Source organism: Corvus brachyrhynchos, unplaced genomic scaffold, assembly GCF_000691975.1.
Source record: "Corvus brachyrhynchos isolate BGI_N302 unplaced genomic scaffold, ASM69197v1 scaffold14, whole genome shotgun sequence".
In the NCBI taxonomy this organism is placed as follows: Eukaryota; Metazoa; Chordata; class Aves; order Passeriformes; family Corvidae; genus Corvus; species Corvus brachyrhynchos.
This window is the reverse complement of record NW_008239110.1, coordinates 11,902,377-11,919,172: the sequence shown is the minus strand read 5'-3', so window position 1 is coordinate 11,919,172 and position 16,796 is coordinate 11,902,377. Positions and strand designations below refer to the sequence as shown.

At 37.2% G+C, this 16,796-nt stretch overlaps 1 protein-coding gene across 2 annotated transcripts in view; it reads left to right on the top strand.

The window, feature by feature from the left end:
* Positions 1 to 6: 6 nt before the first annotated feature.
* FAM184A (family with sequence similarity 184 member A) overlaps positions 7 to 16,796 on the top strand; it is a 74,660-nt gene continuing 57,870 nt past the window's right edge. For both annotated transcript variants that reach the window (XM_017739681.1, XM_017739680.1), the window contains exon 1: positions 7 to 32. The gene's annotated coding sequence lies outside the window, so the exon portion shown is untranslated. The remainder of the gene's footprint in view (positions 33 to 16,796) is intronic.

Sequence of the window (16,796 nt, the reverse complement as noted above, 5' to 3'; positions counted from 1 at the left end):
AAATGAGCAAGAAGATCGCCCAGCTGACGAAGGTGAGGGAGGCGCGTCAGGTCCTCCGCCGCCTTCGGTGTCTTCCTCCTCCGCTCTGTTTCCCTTCGCTCCTTGCCTTTATGCGGGCAGCGATGGGCCTGGAGAGGGACAGACTATCGGGGCTGATGGCAAATCCGGGTGGGATGCGGCCGGATTTGTACCCCGGAGGCCGAGCCTGGAGCGCCCTCGGTCCCCGGGAGCATCACCCGGTCGCCGCGGGCAGGAGCGCGCCGTGGTCCCGCGGGGAGAGCTCCGGCGTTCCGGGAGCCGCGGGGCTGGAGAGGAGCCGCTCGCGGGAGCTGCCGCAGTACCGGCCCCCGCTAGTTGTGTCCGAATCCCGCCTGGTGTGCGGGAACGGATCCCTGGCTGCTGGGCTGGTGCTGGTTATTCATTCTGTGGAAATTGTAGCTCCTCTTCTAGCTCTAAGCCCTTCTCCGAGTCTCTTTAAACAGAGAAATTCAAGTGATGCTTGCCTTCCCCTTGCTGAAGTGCTGTTATTTAAGGTGTCTGGTAATAGCTTAAATGCCTTAGATGGTGAGGGTGAAGAAAATTTCTGGTGTGCTATTGCTGGTTGAACAGTTTTCATTATGTCATCCCTAGCCTGGAGAATACATTGTATCTTTGTGAGAGGCTGGAGTCAAGCTAGGAGGGGTTTTCAAAGCCTATTGCTATGGCAGGTAGGCCCAATGTTTCAGATGTGGCTGTAGCTGTGATTTACTTAGAAAAACTTAAGACATTGCTTTGGTGCTGAAATCTCTCTTGTGTGATGCTCAAGATGTAGGCAAATAACATTATTGACGAAATGAGAAGCAGATTATTTTTATTAAAGAGAAAGCAGAAGTAATTTTTGTCAGGAATTTAATAGCTGGAACGTTTAAAGGTATTTTTAAAGCACTGTGGGAACTGCCAGTATTCTTAACATGTATGCTAAAATGGATGAAGGTGACATTTCATTGGAACTAAGAGTGAAGAGAAGGAAGACTGCTGGCAGTCTCACAGTGGAGACAGTTCATATTTATGTACAGTTGATGCACCATTGACCAGTTAAAAATAGTACTTATCGTGGCACACTGTGCACCTTAATATTTTGGAAAGCTGATGGCTGAGGGGTATCTTGTCCTTGAATTCAAAGTCCAGTTTCTTTTGATGTTAACATCAGTGGAACACTAATTGCATAAAGAGAAAAGTTGGACTATAGAAAGATGAAGAATCTCCTTGGTTTTGCTCCATGTGCATACAAATAATGAATTAAAACATTAAAGATAGTACAGATTTGTGCTCCCTAAAAGGTGTAAAAAGCACCTGGAGACCTTAAATGTGTTTTAGGCTTACTGTAAGGCCTGGGTGAATATGTAAAGTCAAAGAAGAACAACTTATATTTGTGTGTGTGCCTTTGATATATTTCCCTTACTTTCTCTAGGAAATTACCCAGCAGTTACTAGTTTATTTCAGGAACAGCATTCCAATTCTGATGTGAAGTCATTTGTGTGTTACCCATGAGTTCCACATCACTGGACATGTACCATGTGCACTCTCACTTATTATGCGTCAGATATCTTGAGGTGGATGTGAGTTAATTATGGATTTAAATGCATGGTGCTGAAATATTTTGAACTCACATGCTGGAAAATGTAAAGAGAGTGAAAGTAAATACCTTTTTTTTTTTCATTTTTTTTTATGATCCATAGTAGGGTTCATCTAAAATTCTATATATTGTGTACAAGTCTGTTCTGACAAAGATTTCAGGTTAGTGAAAATAAAAGCTGAGTTGTTTTCTGCTGTGTATTTAAAATAATTGCAAACTATGTGCTTGTACAAGGAGTTTACAAGTGAATTAGACTTTTGCAGGACTGGAGTCTTGTATGTTTCCCAGTGACTTCTGGCAGTGTTTTAGTTTGTGTGTTCTGTTTTCAAGTTTTAGGGAGAAAGCTTGGAAAATCAGTTGATCTTTCTATTGAGTGAAGGTCTGGAGTGAATAATAGTATTTTTAAATGTAAACCAGGGTGTATATAAAAATACGTCTCTTGCACCTATTTCAGCAATAAAATTAAGATTTTAACAATTAGGATTAAGATTAAAGGTATTACATAAAATGAATTTCATTGAGGTAGAGATGCACATTTTGACTGTTCTGTAGCTAGAGGACTCAGGTCCTACATTTCTGTTTATTACTTGACCTTTCAGGAAGGGAGGCTTAAAAGAATTATAGAAACTTCTGGGTAAAGTATGATCTAAACTTTCTAATCTGCTCTAGAATCTGAAGCCTGATTTGATAACTGGCTGCAGAAGTTAATCCTTGAGAAAGGAGTCAGGCTACGGGGGAAAAATATAAACATAAAAAACTTTATTTCCCTAATTGAGACTTAACTCTCACAGAAGAATTAACTTCACTTTGCGGAAGATTCCTTGAAGTAAGTTGTTGCAAAAAGATTTTAGAATATTTCTGTTAAGGTCTGTTGACCAAATTCTGCTGTTCTAGCTTTTTCAAATGCTTGCCAGCAGATGTGCATAGAATTCTTCTTCAGTAGTCTAGGAATTTATTGTTAGGAGTACCACTTCTTAATTGTGCTTTTCAAGTTGCTTAATGTCTTATATATAAGATACTTCTCACATCTTTCAACTGTTTTCCCCATTTATTTAATTTTTGTTCCAGCTCTTCTCTAAGAGTGTCTTGAAGATGTGTTAACTCTCCCTTTGGGTTTAGAGCAGAAGGCACTTCATCAGGTCAAAACAAACCCACCATTGTAGTGGGGTGAAAGGAAATCTAAATATTCTCAAAGTAATATTGTAATATTAAGTCAAAGTAATATTGTAAATATTGTCAAAGTAATGCACACAGTTGAGTTATCCAGACAACTTCTGTCTTTTGACAAAAGAAATGTGACTCCATAGTTTATTTTTGCCTATTCTTGTGCAGTGTGTATTATGAGCTGTGAGTAGGAGCAGAAGAAAATGCTTTCCCCACAGAAGATGAGGGTCACTCATGAATTAAATGTAAAATTCCAAAATTAGGATTCCTCAGTTATGTTTTTGCATTACTTAAAGAGAATCCGATGTTTTAGTCAAAACAATACAGAAACACAAAGTAAAAGGTGAAATTTGTTTAATAACCAGATTTAACCAGTAATTCAGAGTGAGGCGATAAGGTATGATTCCTTTTCACTAAGCAAAACACTTCTGAAGTGCTTAACTATATTTTTACTTTTGGGTGGGAGAGAAAGACTTGCTTGATTTAACTTTAATATGCTTAATTCACAGGGGAAGTTAAAACAAATGGTTAGAAATGCAGGTCTAAAAAAACCAAGATGATACTTCATGCTATGTTCCAAGACTGTGGTAGTTTGTAACTGAAGCAATTTTAGGCCTTCCTATTCAGTATAAGCTCCTTATTTTCCGGTGTTTCGGAAGATCTGTGTGCCAGTTTGGGATAAAGTAGCATCTGACACAAAGATTAAAGCCAACAAGAAATAAACTGCGATTATGAGATTGCATAGATGTGTTTGTACTACTGCATGCAGGAGTGCTAATGCAGTGTTGAATTATGCCTGCTGCAGATGAAAATATGCATATATATTTAATTAGTTTGCATAAGACAACTGGAATAGAAACAAAAAGCAAGGTGCTGCTATGCTTACATCAGTAGGAGAGAATGGCATTAGTTTTCACGAGTCCCACAAGAGTTCAAGTGGCTTGTTTCTCATTCTGGATTTGTTGGGGTGTTGCTTTTTTTTTGTTTTGTTTCTTCTTTCTTTCTTTCTGATGTAGTTTGTAGTTTGAGCATTTTTGATTGAGAAATCCATATCCTAAGTGTGTCTGTAAAGTCTGTTGTGCAAGTTTTGTGACATCAACATAAATCTTTGACTTCTACAGAATAGCTGCATGATTTGTGCTGGGATTATAAAATGAGAATCTTCAGTATTGGTTTGGCTGTATGATATTTGTTGCAGAAATTTTACATTAACTGGACCAGCTCTGATGAGAAAGAAACACCTGCTAGTGTTGATTGATGAGAAAATATAACCTGGCAATGTGCTCTTACAGCCCAGAAAACCAACACAGTATCCAAGGCTGCGTCAAGGGAATGTGACCAACAGGTCAAGGGAACTGATTCTCCGTCTCTGCTTTACTCTCCTGAGACCCCACCTGGGTGCCGTGTCCAGCTCTGGGGTCCCCCGCACACAAAAGATACGGACCTGCTGGAGCAAGTCCAGAGAAGAGCTCAGAAGATGATCAGAGGGCTATGGAGCAAGTCCAGAGGAGGCCACAAAGATGATCAGAGGGCTGGAGCACATCTGCTATAAAGACAGGCTGAGAGAGCTGGGCTTGTTCAGCCTGGAGAAGAGAAGGTGCTGGGGAGACCTTACAGCACCTTCCAGTACCTAAAGGGGGGCTGCAAGAGAGCTGGAGAGGGACTTTGGACAAGGTCATGTAGTGATAAAACAAGGGGGATTTGCTTTAAACTGAAAGAGGATAGATTTAGATTAGATACTAGGAAAAAATTCTTTACTGAGAGGGTGATGATGCACTAGACCAGGTTGCCCAGAGAAGCTGTGGATGCCCCATCCCTGGAAATGTTTGAGGCCAGGCTGGATGAAATTTTGAACAAACTCGTGCAGTGGAAGGTATCCCTGCCCATGGCAGGGGGGTTGGAACTGGCGGACCTTTATGGTCCTTTCCAACCCAAAGTACTGTATGATTCTGGAAGAAGAGTCTGTAAGTGCCATGAAGATGATCTCTACCCTACAGTTAGCATTTTTGTCTATTTAATAAAAAGAAACTGTATAAAACACTAATGTTTTTCCTTGGTACATACTTAGAGCTTGATGGTTCAGTTCTGGAAAGGTTCCAGAAAACTCAGTTCAAAGACTACATTAACAAAGTTAACCGAGACACATCATCCTTGAGTAAACAAGAAACTAGAATATGAGACTCCTGAGACCTGACTTCTGTTCTTAATTCTTCCAACAGCTTCTTGTCTGTATTTGGGAAACTACTTAAAAAAAAAAAATTCGTTTATTTTCCTTCCGTCTTCCTGTGTTAGAGAGAAGTACTTAGACAGTAGACATTAATGTTGTTGTTAATCCAGTCAGTTTCTAGGGGATGTAGATAGTAAATTTATTTCAAAGACTGAAGAGCAAATTTGATGATCTTTAATTCAGATGCTTATGTTTTTTTATTGTATGTACTCTTTTTCTGGGATGGTTAAAGGTGTCCCTCAGCTATCACAGAATGCAGTTCTGTGGAAGGAAGAGCTTTAAGGTTTAACTTATATTAATGATTCTTAACAAAATGTTTCCAGTGAAACTTTGTCAGCTTTTATTTGGAAATATTCTGCCTCAAGAAACAAAACAACTAAACCTCTTGCAGAAAGTTCATTGTGCATAAAATTATAAGAAAATTTTAAAAACAGAGCCCTTAAAACCAGGGAAGACATGAGAATGTAAAAATCCCTGTAAAACTGTTTTGATGTTAGCTGTCATCATGTTGTAGTTGATGCCATTAACAGTTTCTACAAAACTTGAGATTTAGCTTTTTAAGCAGCCTTATGTCATCTCTCTAACGTGTGTTAACGCTGGCAGTAGGCCAGTATTTGTAACAGTTCTAGGACTGCATGAAAAGAGCTGAAATTTTGAGGCGGGTGTGATTTAAGTACATATTTTAATGTCAGTATTTTTCATATTATTCTGACTGGTAATGTGTGAATAGATATTATGTTACTACATTAAAAATAGTAGCAAGGACTAAAAGATCTGAAAATGTAATATTAGATATTCAATTAATTTACATTTCTCTGGAGATATTTAATTTTGTTTTGTGTTAATTATTCCAAAGGTAGCTGAAGTAAGTCCTCTAAGAAGGGAGAGACTTCTTAGGTAGGAAATGAGAAACTTGCTCCAGAAATATTGTGTCTAACTATCTCAAGATTTTTCTTTTTTTAATCATGCTAGTGTAGTCTCTCAGTCTTCCCTGTCAGACTCTTTCCATGTGGTGTTCCAACCGTGTCCTTATTCTGCAGTAATTATGGTCTTAGCAAGGGGTATTCACTGAAGAGAAGTTTCCTGTACCCATGATGGTATAAGGAGAAAGATGGAACTGGGTAAAGATGTCATGTCTCTAATACTATCTGGTATAGTTCAGAAGAAGTAACTAGAGCTTTCAAACTCTCCATATCTTCTTCAGAACTTCTGTAAAATCATCAATTATTGTCTTTATCTGAATACTTCCTAGGTGATGCACTACAAACTGCTTTAAAGCAGCTGTGGCTTCTAGTTTAGACCTGAAGAGGTCTTTCTTAGCTTCTGTGTTTTGTAGGACAAAAATTACAGAATTTGGTGGTTTAGTTAATAAGAACCATATATCTCTCAAATGGTTCTTCCCTTCATTATCATTGCAAACCTATAAGGTGAGACTGCAGGGGTTCTATGTTGGCTTGATATGGGTATATTTTACAGCTCAGTGTTGTGATGTGTGAATTAGGTCAATGACTTTACAGTCTTTTATCACAAGACATCAAAAGAAGGAAGGAGGACAAGAACGAAATATTTTTAATATTAAAAAAATATTCAAATTAATTCCTTTGCTCTCCACCCACATAGTTTTAGTGGTTGACTGGTAACTCAGAGTTCTTCTGAGGCCACTGATAACTTAGTGTTCTAAAGATATTTCCCATATGCATGTGTAAAAGATATTTCCCATATGCATGTGTAACTGAAAGTGTGATGTTGAAAAACTGATCACACATTCACATATGTTACTAGTCTAAAATGCCTCTTTAATACACTTGTGCATATATCAGCTTTATTTTGATTTGGGTTTTTTTTTCTCCTCATTTTACAACCATCCAAAAGAATAATAAAAATGAAGAGATAAATAAATTGTGGGAGAGGATAAATAACATGACGTGGCAGCTGGGGACATAGTTTAGTGGTCGACCTGCAAGTGTTAGGATTACAGTTGGACTTGATGATCTTAAAGATCTTTTCCAACCTAGTGACTCTAAGATTCTATATGCATCCTCTTGTTTATTATTCACTGCTATAATGAAATAATATAGAGTTACAAGGAGCTGGAAAACTGAGATGTTATTGCTCTGGTCTGTACTTCGGCTGTTAAATCCGGCACATCAACACATTAAGGATATTTAAAGAAAAACTTGAAAGACGTGGATTTTACTACAAACTTCAATGTTAACAACGTGTCAAAATTTAAAAACTAAAGAAGAAAGAACATTCAGGACATAAATGAAACCTGATACTGCAACACCCATGAAGTTTAAAATCTACCAACCTTTAGCTGCTTTTTATATAGGACAATATAAACCTTACAAAAAGAAAAAAAGAAATATTTTGAATATTTAGTGCTTTTGGGTTCTGTTATTGTTACTGTTTTCAGCTAAGTACTGCATTATGAAAGAAGGCTTTTGCCGTTTTCTTTTTAGATGAAAGTGTCAGTTCAGAGTTAAGAACACAATACTGAAATGCTTTCCTTCAGATGTAAAAGTTGTAAACTGGAGAGTCTTTTATGTATATTTGAAAAAGGAAATCAGTAGTTGAACTCTGTAACTCTACAAGGTATTTATAGATTAATTACTTCATACACTGTAAATTAGTATGGGCAGAGCACTCTGAAGTACTCAATCCCGTAAGGAGTTTTGATTTGACAAGTCATACAAAAATGGATCAGCAGAAGACAGTCTGGTGGGTTTTTGGTGGTGTTTTTTTTGTTGTTGTTATTTGAAATATGAATCTGCAAAGAATTTGTTTCAAATTGACAGCCTTAGCACTTCTTTAGAAGAAGTCAGATTGCAATTTAATATTAAACATTGTGGTTTTGTACTTTCTTCAAACACAGTAAAATTGTATTTGGCAACAGCATTGCTTTGCATGTTTGGATATTTCTGTATTGTCATGCAACCTCTTGGTTACACATAGTTTATATTTTAATGTCTAGAAGTACAATTAGAGGTGGACTGCATCTAATACATGCATAGAAGTGTTATTTGTCCTAAGTCATTGTTTTGGTACAGCAACTTTTAGCCTTGGGTAGCTTCTAAGCACTTAAATTACTTCAGTAACTCATTCTCTGAAATCAGGCTTTGGCTTTAATAAAAACAGTAATTTTCTCAGTGATACTACTGTTTTCTACCCTTCCAGTTCTCCATTGAAGCTTCATTCTCCTTTGAACTGTATTGAGGAGGAGGGCATTACCTTAAAATAGTCACTAACTTTTTCTAACTGTTTGCTGGCTTGCTGCTAAATAAACCCAGCAAATCTCAACATAACATTATGAAATCAGATGTATATGTCTCTTGGCTGATACAAGTTTGGCAGTAGTAAGCCAGGCATCTGTGTATTCTTCTAATGACTGATGTCATACCAGTAACCAAAGGCATTGCATTCCAAAAATAACCAGGAGAAACAAAACAGTCTAAAGCTATTCACCATCTTGTCCTACTTAATGCATATTACCTGGTTCTGTTTCCTTAGCCAGGCTCTTCTAACTGAATCTAGAAGGCTAGGAGGAGGAAGGAGAAAAACCTTTTGCTGAGGTTGTCACTTGACTAGTATCAAAATGACAGCTTTTAAAAATAGCTAATGTTAAAAAGTTCATGAAGTCCTTCTTCAAGATGCTGCCATTAAATGAAAGACAATCTTTTAGCTACAAGAAGTAGTATGAGGTGAATATGAGAAGTAATAGTTTTCTATTTTAATTTTTATGAGAATCTTTCCAGCCAGTTTCCTGAAATTTAATTTCTATAAACCTGAATTGTAATGTGTTCAGAAAACAGGTGTGCTATAATCCAAAGATTTTTTATTAGAACAGTGGTTTTGCTCACAACATGATTGAAAGCTATAACTTTTACTAAAGTTTGTCTGACACTGCCTTCTCAGATCTAGTATGTTGCAGTGTGGATGCTGATGTGTTTGGATGGGTTGTACTAAAATGTATTTCAGTAATCTTCTATGACTGTCTTTGTCCTTTTAAAATTTGACAAATGAAGATAATGGGAAATTATTTCTTTAATAAGGATTAGGGAAAATACTTGATTTTTTAAATTTAACTGCTTTATGTAATTGTAAGTGTAGGTTTCACACTTAAAGTTTATTGTAGCTGGTTGTAATAAGTAATCAACTTATATGTTTATATCTAAAAAAAAAAAGGCAAAACACCTTGAACATCTATGTGTCTTCTCAACATTAACCTGTCTTGTCAACATAGCTCATTTATTAAAGAAAGTATTTTATGTGTTGTGACACAGAATGGTAGAAATTTATTTGAAATTTCGGATCCATTATTTTGTCTGGGTTGTTCACTAGCTTTCCATATATTGTCTAACATTATAGTGTTAGCTTAGAGTTATATGCCATAAAATTCAGCCAGTCCTCTCCCCAACCCCCCCTCTGTTTTTTTCTTTTAAAAGCTAATGTCCCTTTGCTTTATGCTGAGACTGGACTTCGACATAAAGCTCAGTTTACGTATTCTTTGAGCTGACCTGGAAGTGTTCTGTGGCCATTATTTCTATTCCCATTTTTGTCTTGTCTTCCTTTATTTCTTGATTTTTGTCTTGTCTTCCTTTATTTCTGTGCTCTGTTTCACACCTTGTGAATGGTCCACACTGTGGATTGAAAAGGTATATATGGCAATTTGGTGTATTAGGTATATTCTGTTTTGCCTCCAAATATCTAATGCATGAGATCGTAATTCTTACCGTTTTGGGCAGACACTGTTTTAGGAGGTATGTTCTGAACAAGTGAAGAGCCTGAAGCAAGTTTAGCTTCTGTTGGTTTGTGTTCTTTTCCATAGCTGTGAGTTGATACTCTAGAATAAAGTAGATTTCAAATACCAGATTGTTGGGGGAAGGGCGGGGTGTTTGTTGCTGGAGTTTTTTGTTTTGGTTTGTTTGTTAGTTTGTTTTTTTGTCAAAGCTGTTGGTGTACTAGACTCTTTTTCTCTAATGGAAATTTTAAAATGTTTCGGGTTGGGGTTTTGTTGTGGTTGGTTTTTTTGTCTGGTTTTTTGTCTCTGTGGGGTTTTTTTTTTTTTCTTATAGGTCTATGCTCCCTGGTCCCGAGGGAAATTAAATTTCCTGCTTTCAAAAATCTGTTAGCTTGGTAAAGTTGTAGACAGAAGTAACATGACTTCTCACTCTAGGATATAAAAAAAATTACATACTGATCATAAGCTCTAGCTTCTGTATGGCCCTATATGAAATTTTGATAAGGTTGGTCCCTTAATTAAAGTCCTGACTCACAAGCTATATTCAACTCTACATTCACTACTAATCTTGAGCCTCATCTGTTCTCACCTATGGAAAAGGAATTCTTATTAAAAAACGAATTTTTTAAAGCTTCAGAAAGAAATAAAGAAAATTCTCTGGTCTTGGAAGCATAAAAACCCAGTGGCTTTGTTAAAGAATTGAGAGTAGTCTTAAGTTTACCTACAAGAACTAATTTTATCAAAGAACATCATCTATATATATCTAGTGAAGTGTGAGGCTGTATGTGCTTTTCTTGGGAGACTTGTGAGGCTCTCCTCTTGGGAAGAGGAGCCTTGTCAGGCACTTTGCGTATGGGCTGTGTTGGGTCTCTGTTGAATTGTTCTCTTGCCCCGTGTTGCCCCGTGGCTGTGGGGGTGGGCAGCAGCCCTGCTCTCTGTGGTACCGAGTGTGGGGCTGCCTCTATGTCTTATCCTCAGTGGCACTGGTGTCAACAGCAACAAAGTTTGACTTGGTTTATGCAAACCAGTACATTTCCCTAGTGGCAAGATCTCGTTAGAGGCCCAGCTTATATAACTACGATTTCCCGAATGTTTTATGTAGTCGGTGTGGCAAGCTATAACATTGATTCTGCTGAACACTATGGAGGTAAGTGCAGTGAGTTAATTTCTCTGAAAGCGTGTGCCATGCTGTTTTGTAGTGACTTCCCAAAAACCTAGCAGAATCAAAAAAAAAAAAAGGACAAAGAAGTGAAAATTTAAACAGGTACTGGCATTTTTCAGAGTTCTGTCAGTTAATAAGTTAAGAAATGTTTGAGAATATTTGAATGAACAGCAGCATTTTCTTAATTTTGTCAGGACTCTGAAAGAGGGGTTTATGTTTGATTTTTCTAAAGCTGACTTAGGGAATATACAACAAAAAAGGGATTAATTCCTACAGGATTTCTATTTGGTTTTATTCTGTTCTGAAATAACTGCATTTTTACCTTTTAAGGGTCTTAAGAAGCTGGAAATGCAATTGTCTTGTCATAAAATTCACTAAAGATATGTCTTTTATTTCTGGATGTTGCCCAAAGCATCTTAGGTTCACAAGTCCTCTAAATAAGAGGAAATTGCCTCTTGAAACAACATACTACTTAAAACCCCTTACTTTGGTGATTAACGAAATACAGTGATACGTGTTTGTAAGATGACTACCATTTTCACTCTTTTGCTTAGGTGTTACTACTTCTTGTTTCGGGGAGTTTTGAACGTGATATTACTTTCCTGAGAAAAAATTCATTTGTTTGTGTTTGGAATAATTTTGTAGAATGAGGATCTCTAGGGATCTATGTTCCTGAATGGCTAAAATCAGATATGCAAATATTCAAGAAATAAATCTGAAAGGAAATGCAGCTCTGAGACAAACGCAACTTGAGAATAGCCCCTTGGTCTATCCTGTTTTCCTTGCAGCTATTTAAGGTCTAGTCATATAGCAGATGTGTCATCTATAGTTTAGATAGGTGATTAGAGGGTAAATGGGATTCTTTCTCACAGGGAAGGAGATTGGGGAATTTGTACATCTGTTACTAAATCTTTTTTATTTATTTATTTTTTTCTTCAGTGTGTTTCTCAAGATTTAACTGTCTTGGGAAATTTCCTGAAGCTACTGTGCTACAGATTTGTAACGTTTGTTTCTGGCATAACCTGATTAATAGAGGTTGCCAGAACTGAAAAGGGGTTTTGACTGGGTGTTGGTAGTGGCACACCTGTCCCAGCACAATGGTATTGATTTGTGGTTGCAAGTACATCCCACATGAGTCTGTAACAGGAGGAAATAGTTGTTTCCAGTTGAATGAACAATGAATACTTACGTTTATTGGGATACACAATGAATTAGTTGGATACTCTGCATTGAGTTCTGGTGTATTTTATATCCGGTTCTGTGATTGAAGACTGCCCAAAATATAGGAGGTATACTGAGAACTTAATGAAAACTATGGAAAACTGACAAGTACAAGCACTTGTTTAACTTTTTATCTGTAAAATGAGACATTTCTGAAATGTACATAGCTCTGTTGTTATGCATGAATCTGTTCATTTTTAATGAACTTACCGTAAAAAAACCTTACACTTTCATGGAAGAGATTTTGTTTTGGAAGCTGTATTATCTCTTTAACCCTTAAACTATAAGTAGAAAGCAATGGAAATTCTCTTAAAATATGGATTAAAATGAGGAGAGGATCTGCTGGAAACAGAACAGAGCTAAATATCAAAAACTTTGATCTTTTTAGAACCTTTCCTGACTGTATAATGGGAGCAGTGGTGGATCAGTAGCTGGAGATACCTGTGCTTAGTGTGTAAAAGTGATTTGAAAAACACACCAACAAACCAAAGCTTAAATGGCATTTGCTAGCTAATTTGAAATTCAACTTTTAAAAAGTATTGGAAAACTTAAGCAAATTTGCTGTTGATTGTTAAATGTCTAAGTCTGAAAACCAAGTTGTTCCATGCTGTCTCTTAACAAGTTAAGACATGAGTTATAATTGCACTGAATTACAGCTGGTGTATTGACACCTGCGTTGTACATAGAATAGTCTTAAAATGGGCCTTGGAATGATATCTCAGTGTGTTCGTTGTGTATTAGTTGTATAGATAATTCTTAAATTTGTTTCTTAGCTAATTGCATCTTTTGCAGTATGCCACCAACTTACCTTTTTTTTGTTTCCCTTTTTGTGTAAAAAATGGAAGATTTTTGCAGTAGTAGTCAGAACTAAGCATGTTTGTATGAGACTGAATATATATAAACTGACAGGTGTGTGATACAGACCTGTATGCACCGGAGGCCTTGAGCTAATTATTTAATGTGAAGTTGCACACAAGTGCTCAGTGATTTTTTTTTTTTTTTCTTTCTTCCAAATCTACTTGTTTGATTTATATGTATTCCTTGATTTAAGATTGCCACTGTTATCTCATTTGTTGAATTTTAAGAAAGGAAGTAGTTGATGCTGAAGAAAGAAGACTTCTTGGTTTTCCTTTAATCATCTTTATCATAGATTTTCTTCTTAGGGTAGCTAATCACAGCTGAAACTTGAGGTCTTGATGAAGATTCTTATTTGACTGACCCTTGAGGTGTGGGAACTTTTGTTGGAAGTGAAAAATTCTGAACAGTCTTACCTACAGAATTCTATATGATGAAGTGCTTGAAGAATAGGAGTTAATGTCTCCCATTTTGTGTGGAATAAAGTAAGTATTGTAAAAGAGGCAAGTCTGGAAAATCATTTACAATATAAGTACTCTTAAAATAAGCTCCTTGTATTCCAGCTGCCAAACAGAAGCAATAGTAAAAGCCTTTATTGCAATTGCATGAGACAAGTTTTTAAGAATGTTCATTAGGGTAGCTCTCCAGAAGATTGTATCACTGATGAAGTTTGTATTCAACTGGATAGCCATAATAAGAAAGTACAGCTGTTGGACTGAGTGTTCAGGATTCTACTTTATTTAATGGAATGAATGAAAAAAAGAGATGCTTTAGGACAAAGCAGTATAATTGTATGCTTTTACCAGAGCATCAATTTTCTTGTAGGTCTCTAATGGAGATACTACGATTTTCCTACTTAAGCATACACAATTTTTTTTTTCACTTTTTATTGAATGGTTTAGAAAACTTGCAGTGAAAGGAACTGCACAAACTTTAAGTAGATAGACTAGACACTACAATAAAAATGTTTTTAGTCTTTTTTTTTTTTTTTTTGGTGGGACTGTTTTTTAAGGAAATTTAAAATTGGTTACATCTCCACTGTTCTTTGTCATGTGCCTGTGAATTTTTTCCAAGTGTGTGCTAGACAAGTAGACATTAAAATAGACTAAAAGCTGTCTGAACCTCTGGACTTTGTGTTGTGGTCAGCTGCGTGAAACCAGTTGAGGGCTGGTCACTAACAATGTGCCCTAGAGGCCAGTCTGTTTAACATCTTTGTTATGACCTGGGTGATGAGACAGAACACACACTCAGTGTTTGTAGCCAATACAAAAGTGAGACAAGTGGTTGATGAAACAGATGGTTGTGCTGCTATTCAGAGCTGGACAGGCTGGGGGAATGCACCAACAGGAACTTCCTTTGAAGGCCTATCTGGGGCAGCACAGCAAGGATGTGGCTAGAATTGACCGGCTGGAAAGAGCTGAGCAGTAAAGGCCCTGAGGTCCTGACAGACCACGAGTTGTGTGTGGGCCAGCAGTGTGCCTTTGGCAAAGAAGGTCAGTGGTGTTCCGGAATGAGTGTCACAGCAGTTCAAGGGAGGTGATCCCTCCCCTCTCCTCTGTGCTGGTGAAACACACCTGGAGTGCTGGGTCTGGTTCTAAGGCTCCCCTGTATGTGAGAGAGTCATGGACATACTGGAGCCAGTCCAGCAAAAGGCCACTAAGATGATGAGGAGACTGGACCATCTGTCATACTAGGAGAGGCTGAGAGCTGTGGCTGTTTAGCCTGGAGAAGGGAGGGCTCAGGGGGATCTTATGAATGTGTGTGTACACCAGATGGTGAGGAGTAAAGACGACTGAGCAGGCATATTCTTAGTGGGTCTCATGAAAACATAAGGCAATAGGCACAAACAAAAACATAAGAAAACACTTCTTTTTTTTTTTTTTTACTATGAGGATAGTCAAGTTCTGGCACAGGCTGCCCAGAGATTTTGAGGAGTTGTCTTCCTTGGAGGCATTCAAAACCCACCTGAGTGAGGCCCAGCATAGTCTGTTCCAGCTGACCCTGCTTTGCATAGGGTCTAGGTTAGACTGGGTGACCTCCAGATGGGTCTTCCAACATCAGCCCTTCCATGATTTTGTATACATGGTGTTTCTGTAATAGCTGCTGTGTCAAATATGTAAGTTGTGAGTGTCAGATGTCAAAATTAATAGTCATTATTGTGTAAATATTGAGATGTAGCTAGGAATTGCTGATTTTTTCCATTGCTTGATAGGTACCTGTAGGTTACTGGAAAGTATCCCAGTAGGCCACTACAGACTTGTCCTAGATTCATCTTGGGCTTGGCTTTGAAAATAAACTTGGACTCTTAACTGGTGACTGTGCCACCTTCTGCTTACTTTATGATTTTGTTTCTATAACCTAAACTTTTTTTAAAAAGTGGAATTAGTGATCAGTCTTTAATATGAACATGGATTATATTTTTTTGGTTACAATCTGGATTTTTTTATTCCAGAGGAAGGGAAGAGAAATTACTTCAAGGTAGTTTCTTTCTGATCCTTCTGGGAAAGTAGCTCAAATTCTTCTGCAGTTACTAAAATTGCATGATTCTGGTTGGAATTGAATTTATTTATTCTGGAAACTTAGCACTTAGCATTAAAACTTCCTGAGGTGATTTCTAGTTAATGCCTTCTAGAAAGTGGAAAGATGCTGTAGATAAAAATACTGTGTTGGGAGTCTTGCAGTGTGTTTTTCAGTAATATTTCTTTCCTGCATAGCTGCGTACTTGCTTGGAAGGCTCCATGCCTTTACTTCATTAAACAAGCCTGGAAAGTAGAAAATCAATTATGAGCAAGAAGTAGATTTATTTTCCAGTCTGCTTTTCAAAACACTGGTGAAGATTTCTTCTTTGCTCCGTAGGGGCTGAGTGGTATATTCTTATCTGCATGGTCTGTTCTGCTGGGAGGAACCACTAGATACTGGAATTGCATAGGGTCTACAGAAATTCTTGATCAAATAAAACTCAAAATAGATCAGGCATTGAGAGGAAAAGATTTGCAGGCAGGGAGAGTGCAGAAATGAACTTTGTTTTGATGGGGAAGAGGAAACTGGGAAGACCTTTTCTCTGGCTTGTCATACAGTACTGCTGTTTTTTTGGGAAAACTGAATACAGAAAAAACCTTTTACTAGTGCTTTCATCAGCTCAACACTTGAGGACTCATCAGTAAGAATGAATAGCATGTATGAGTGATAATAATGCTGACTATCCCTTGCTTTCAGGTTTACAAGCAAACTAAGAGGAAAAGAGATCATCTTTCTTTAGTGTCAACTTCATTTACAATTATCTGAAAGTGCTTGTGACATTTTCAGGTGATGACGCTCAGAAATATTGCTTTGGATATCCTCTAGAGCAGATTTCGAAATGGAGATGCTTTATTTTACTTTACATTTCTGCAGTTATTGTTCTGTCTCCATCATCCCTTCTTTCCTTTCTTCCCCACGTGCCAAATAAAAGAAAAAACAAATCCCTTTCATTCTAAATATTTAAAGTCAGTTCCCAATATTAGTGGGTACTTCTACAAAAATTATGTTTTCCTAAAAAGGAGGACAACTCAGCTTGCATACCTTTAGTTATTAAAAAGCTGTATGTTTCTAAGCCATGAATGGAAAAATCTAAAACCAGGCAATGACCAGAAAGGTTTTCATCATAAACATCTAGTGAAAAATAAATGTTTAAAAACATGACCCTTTGGCTGGTGAAAGTTAATAGGGGGTTAGACTTGAAGGTGGAATGGATTAAGATTTAAGAGTAAGTTTTTAGTCTTGAGCTATAATGAAAATTAGCTTGCATGACAAAGCAATGAAATAGATTTAG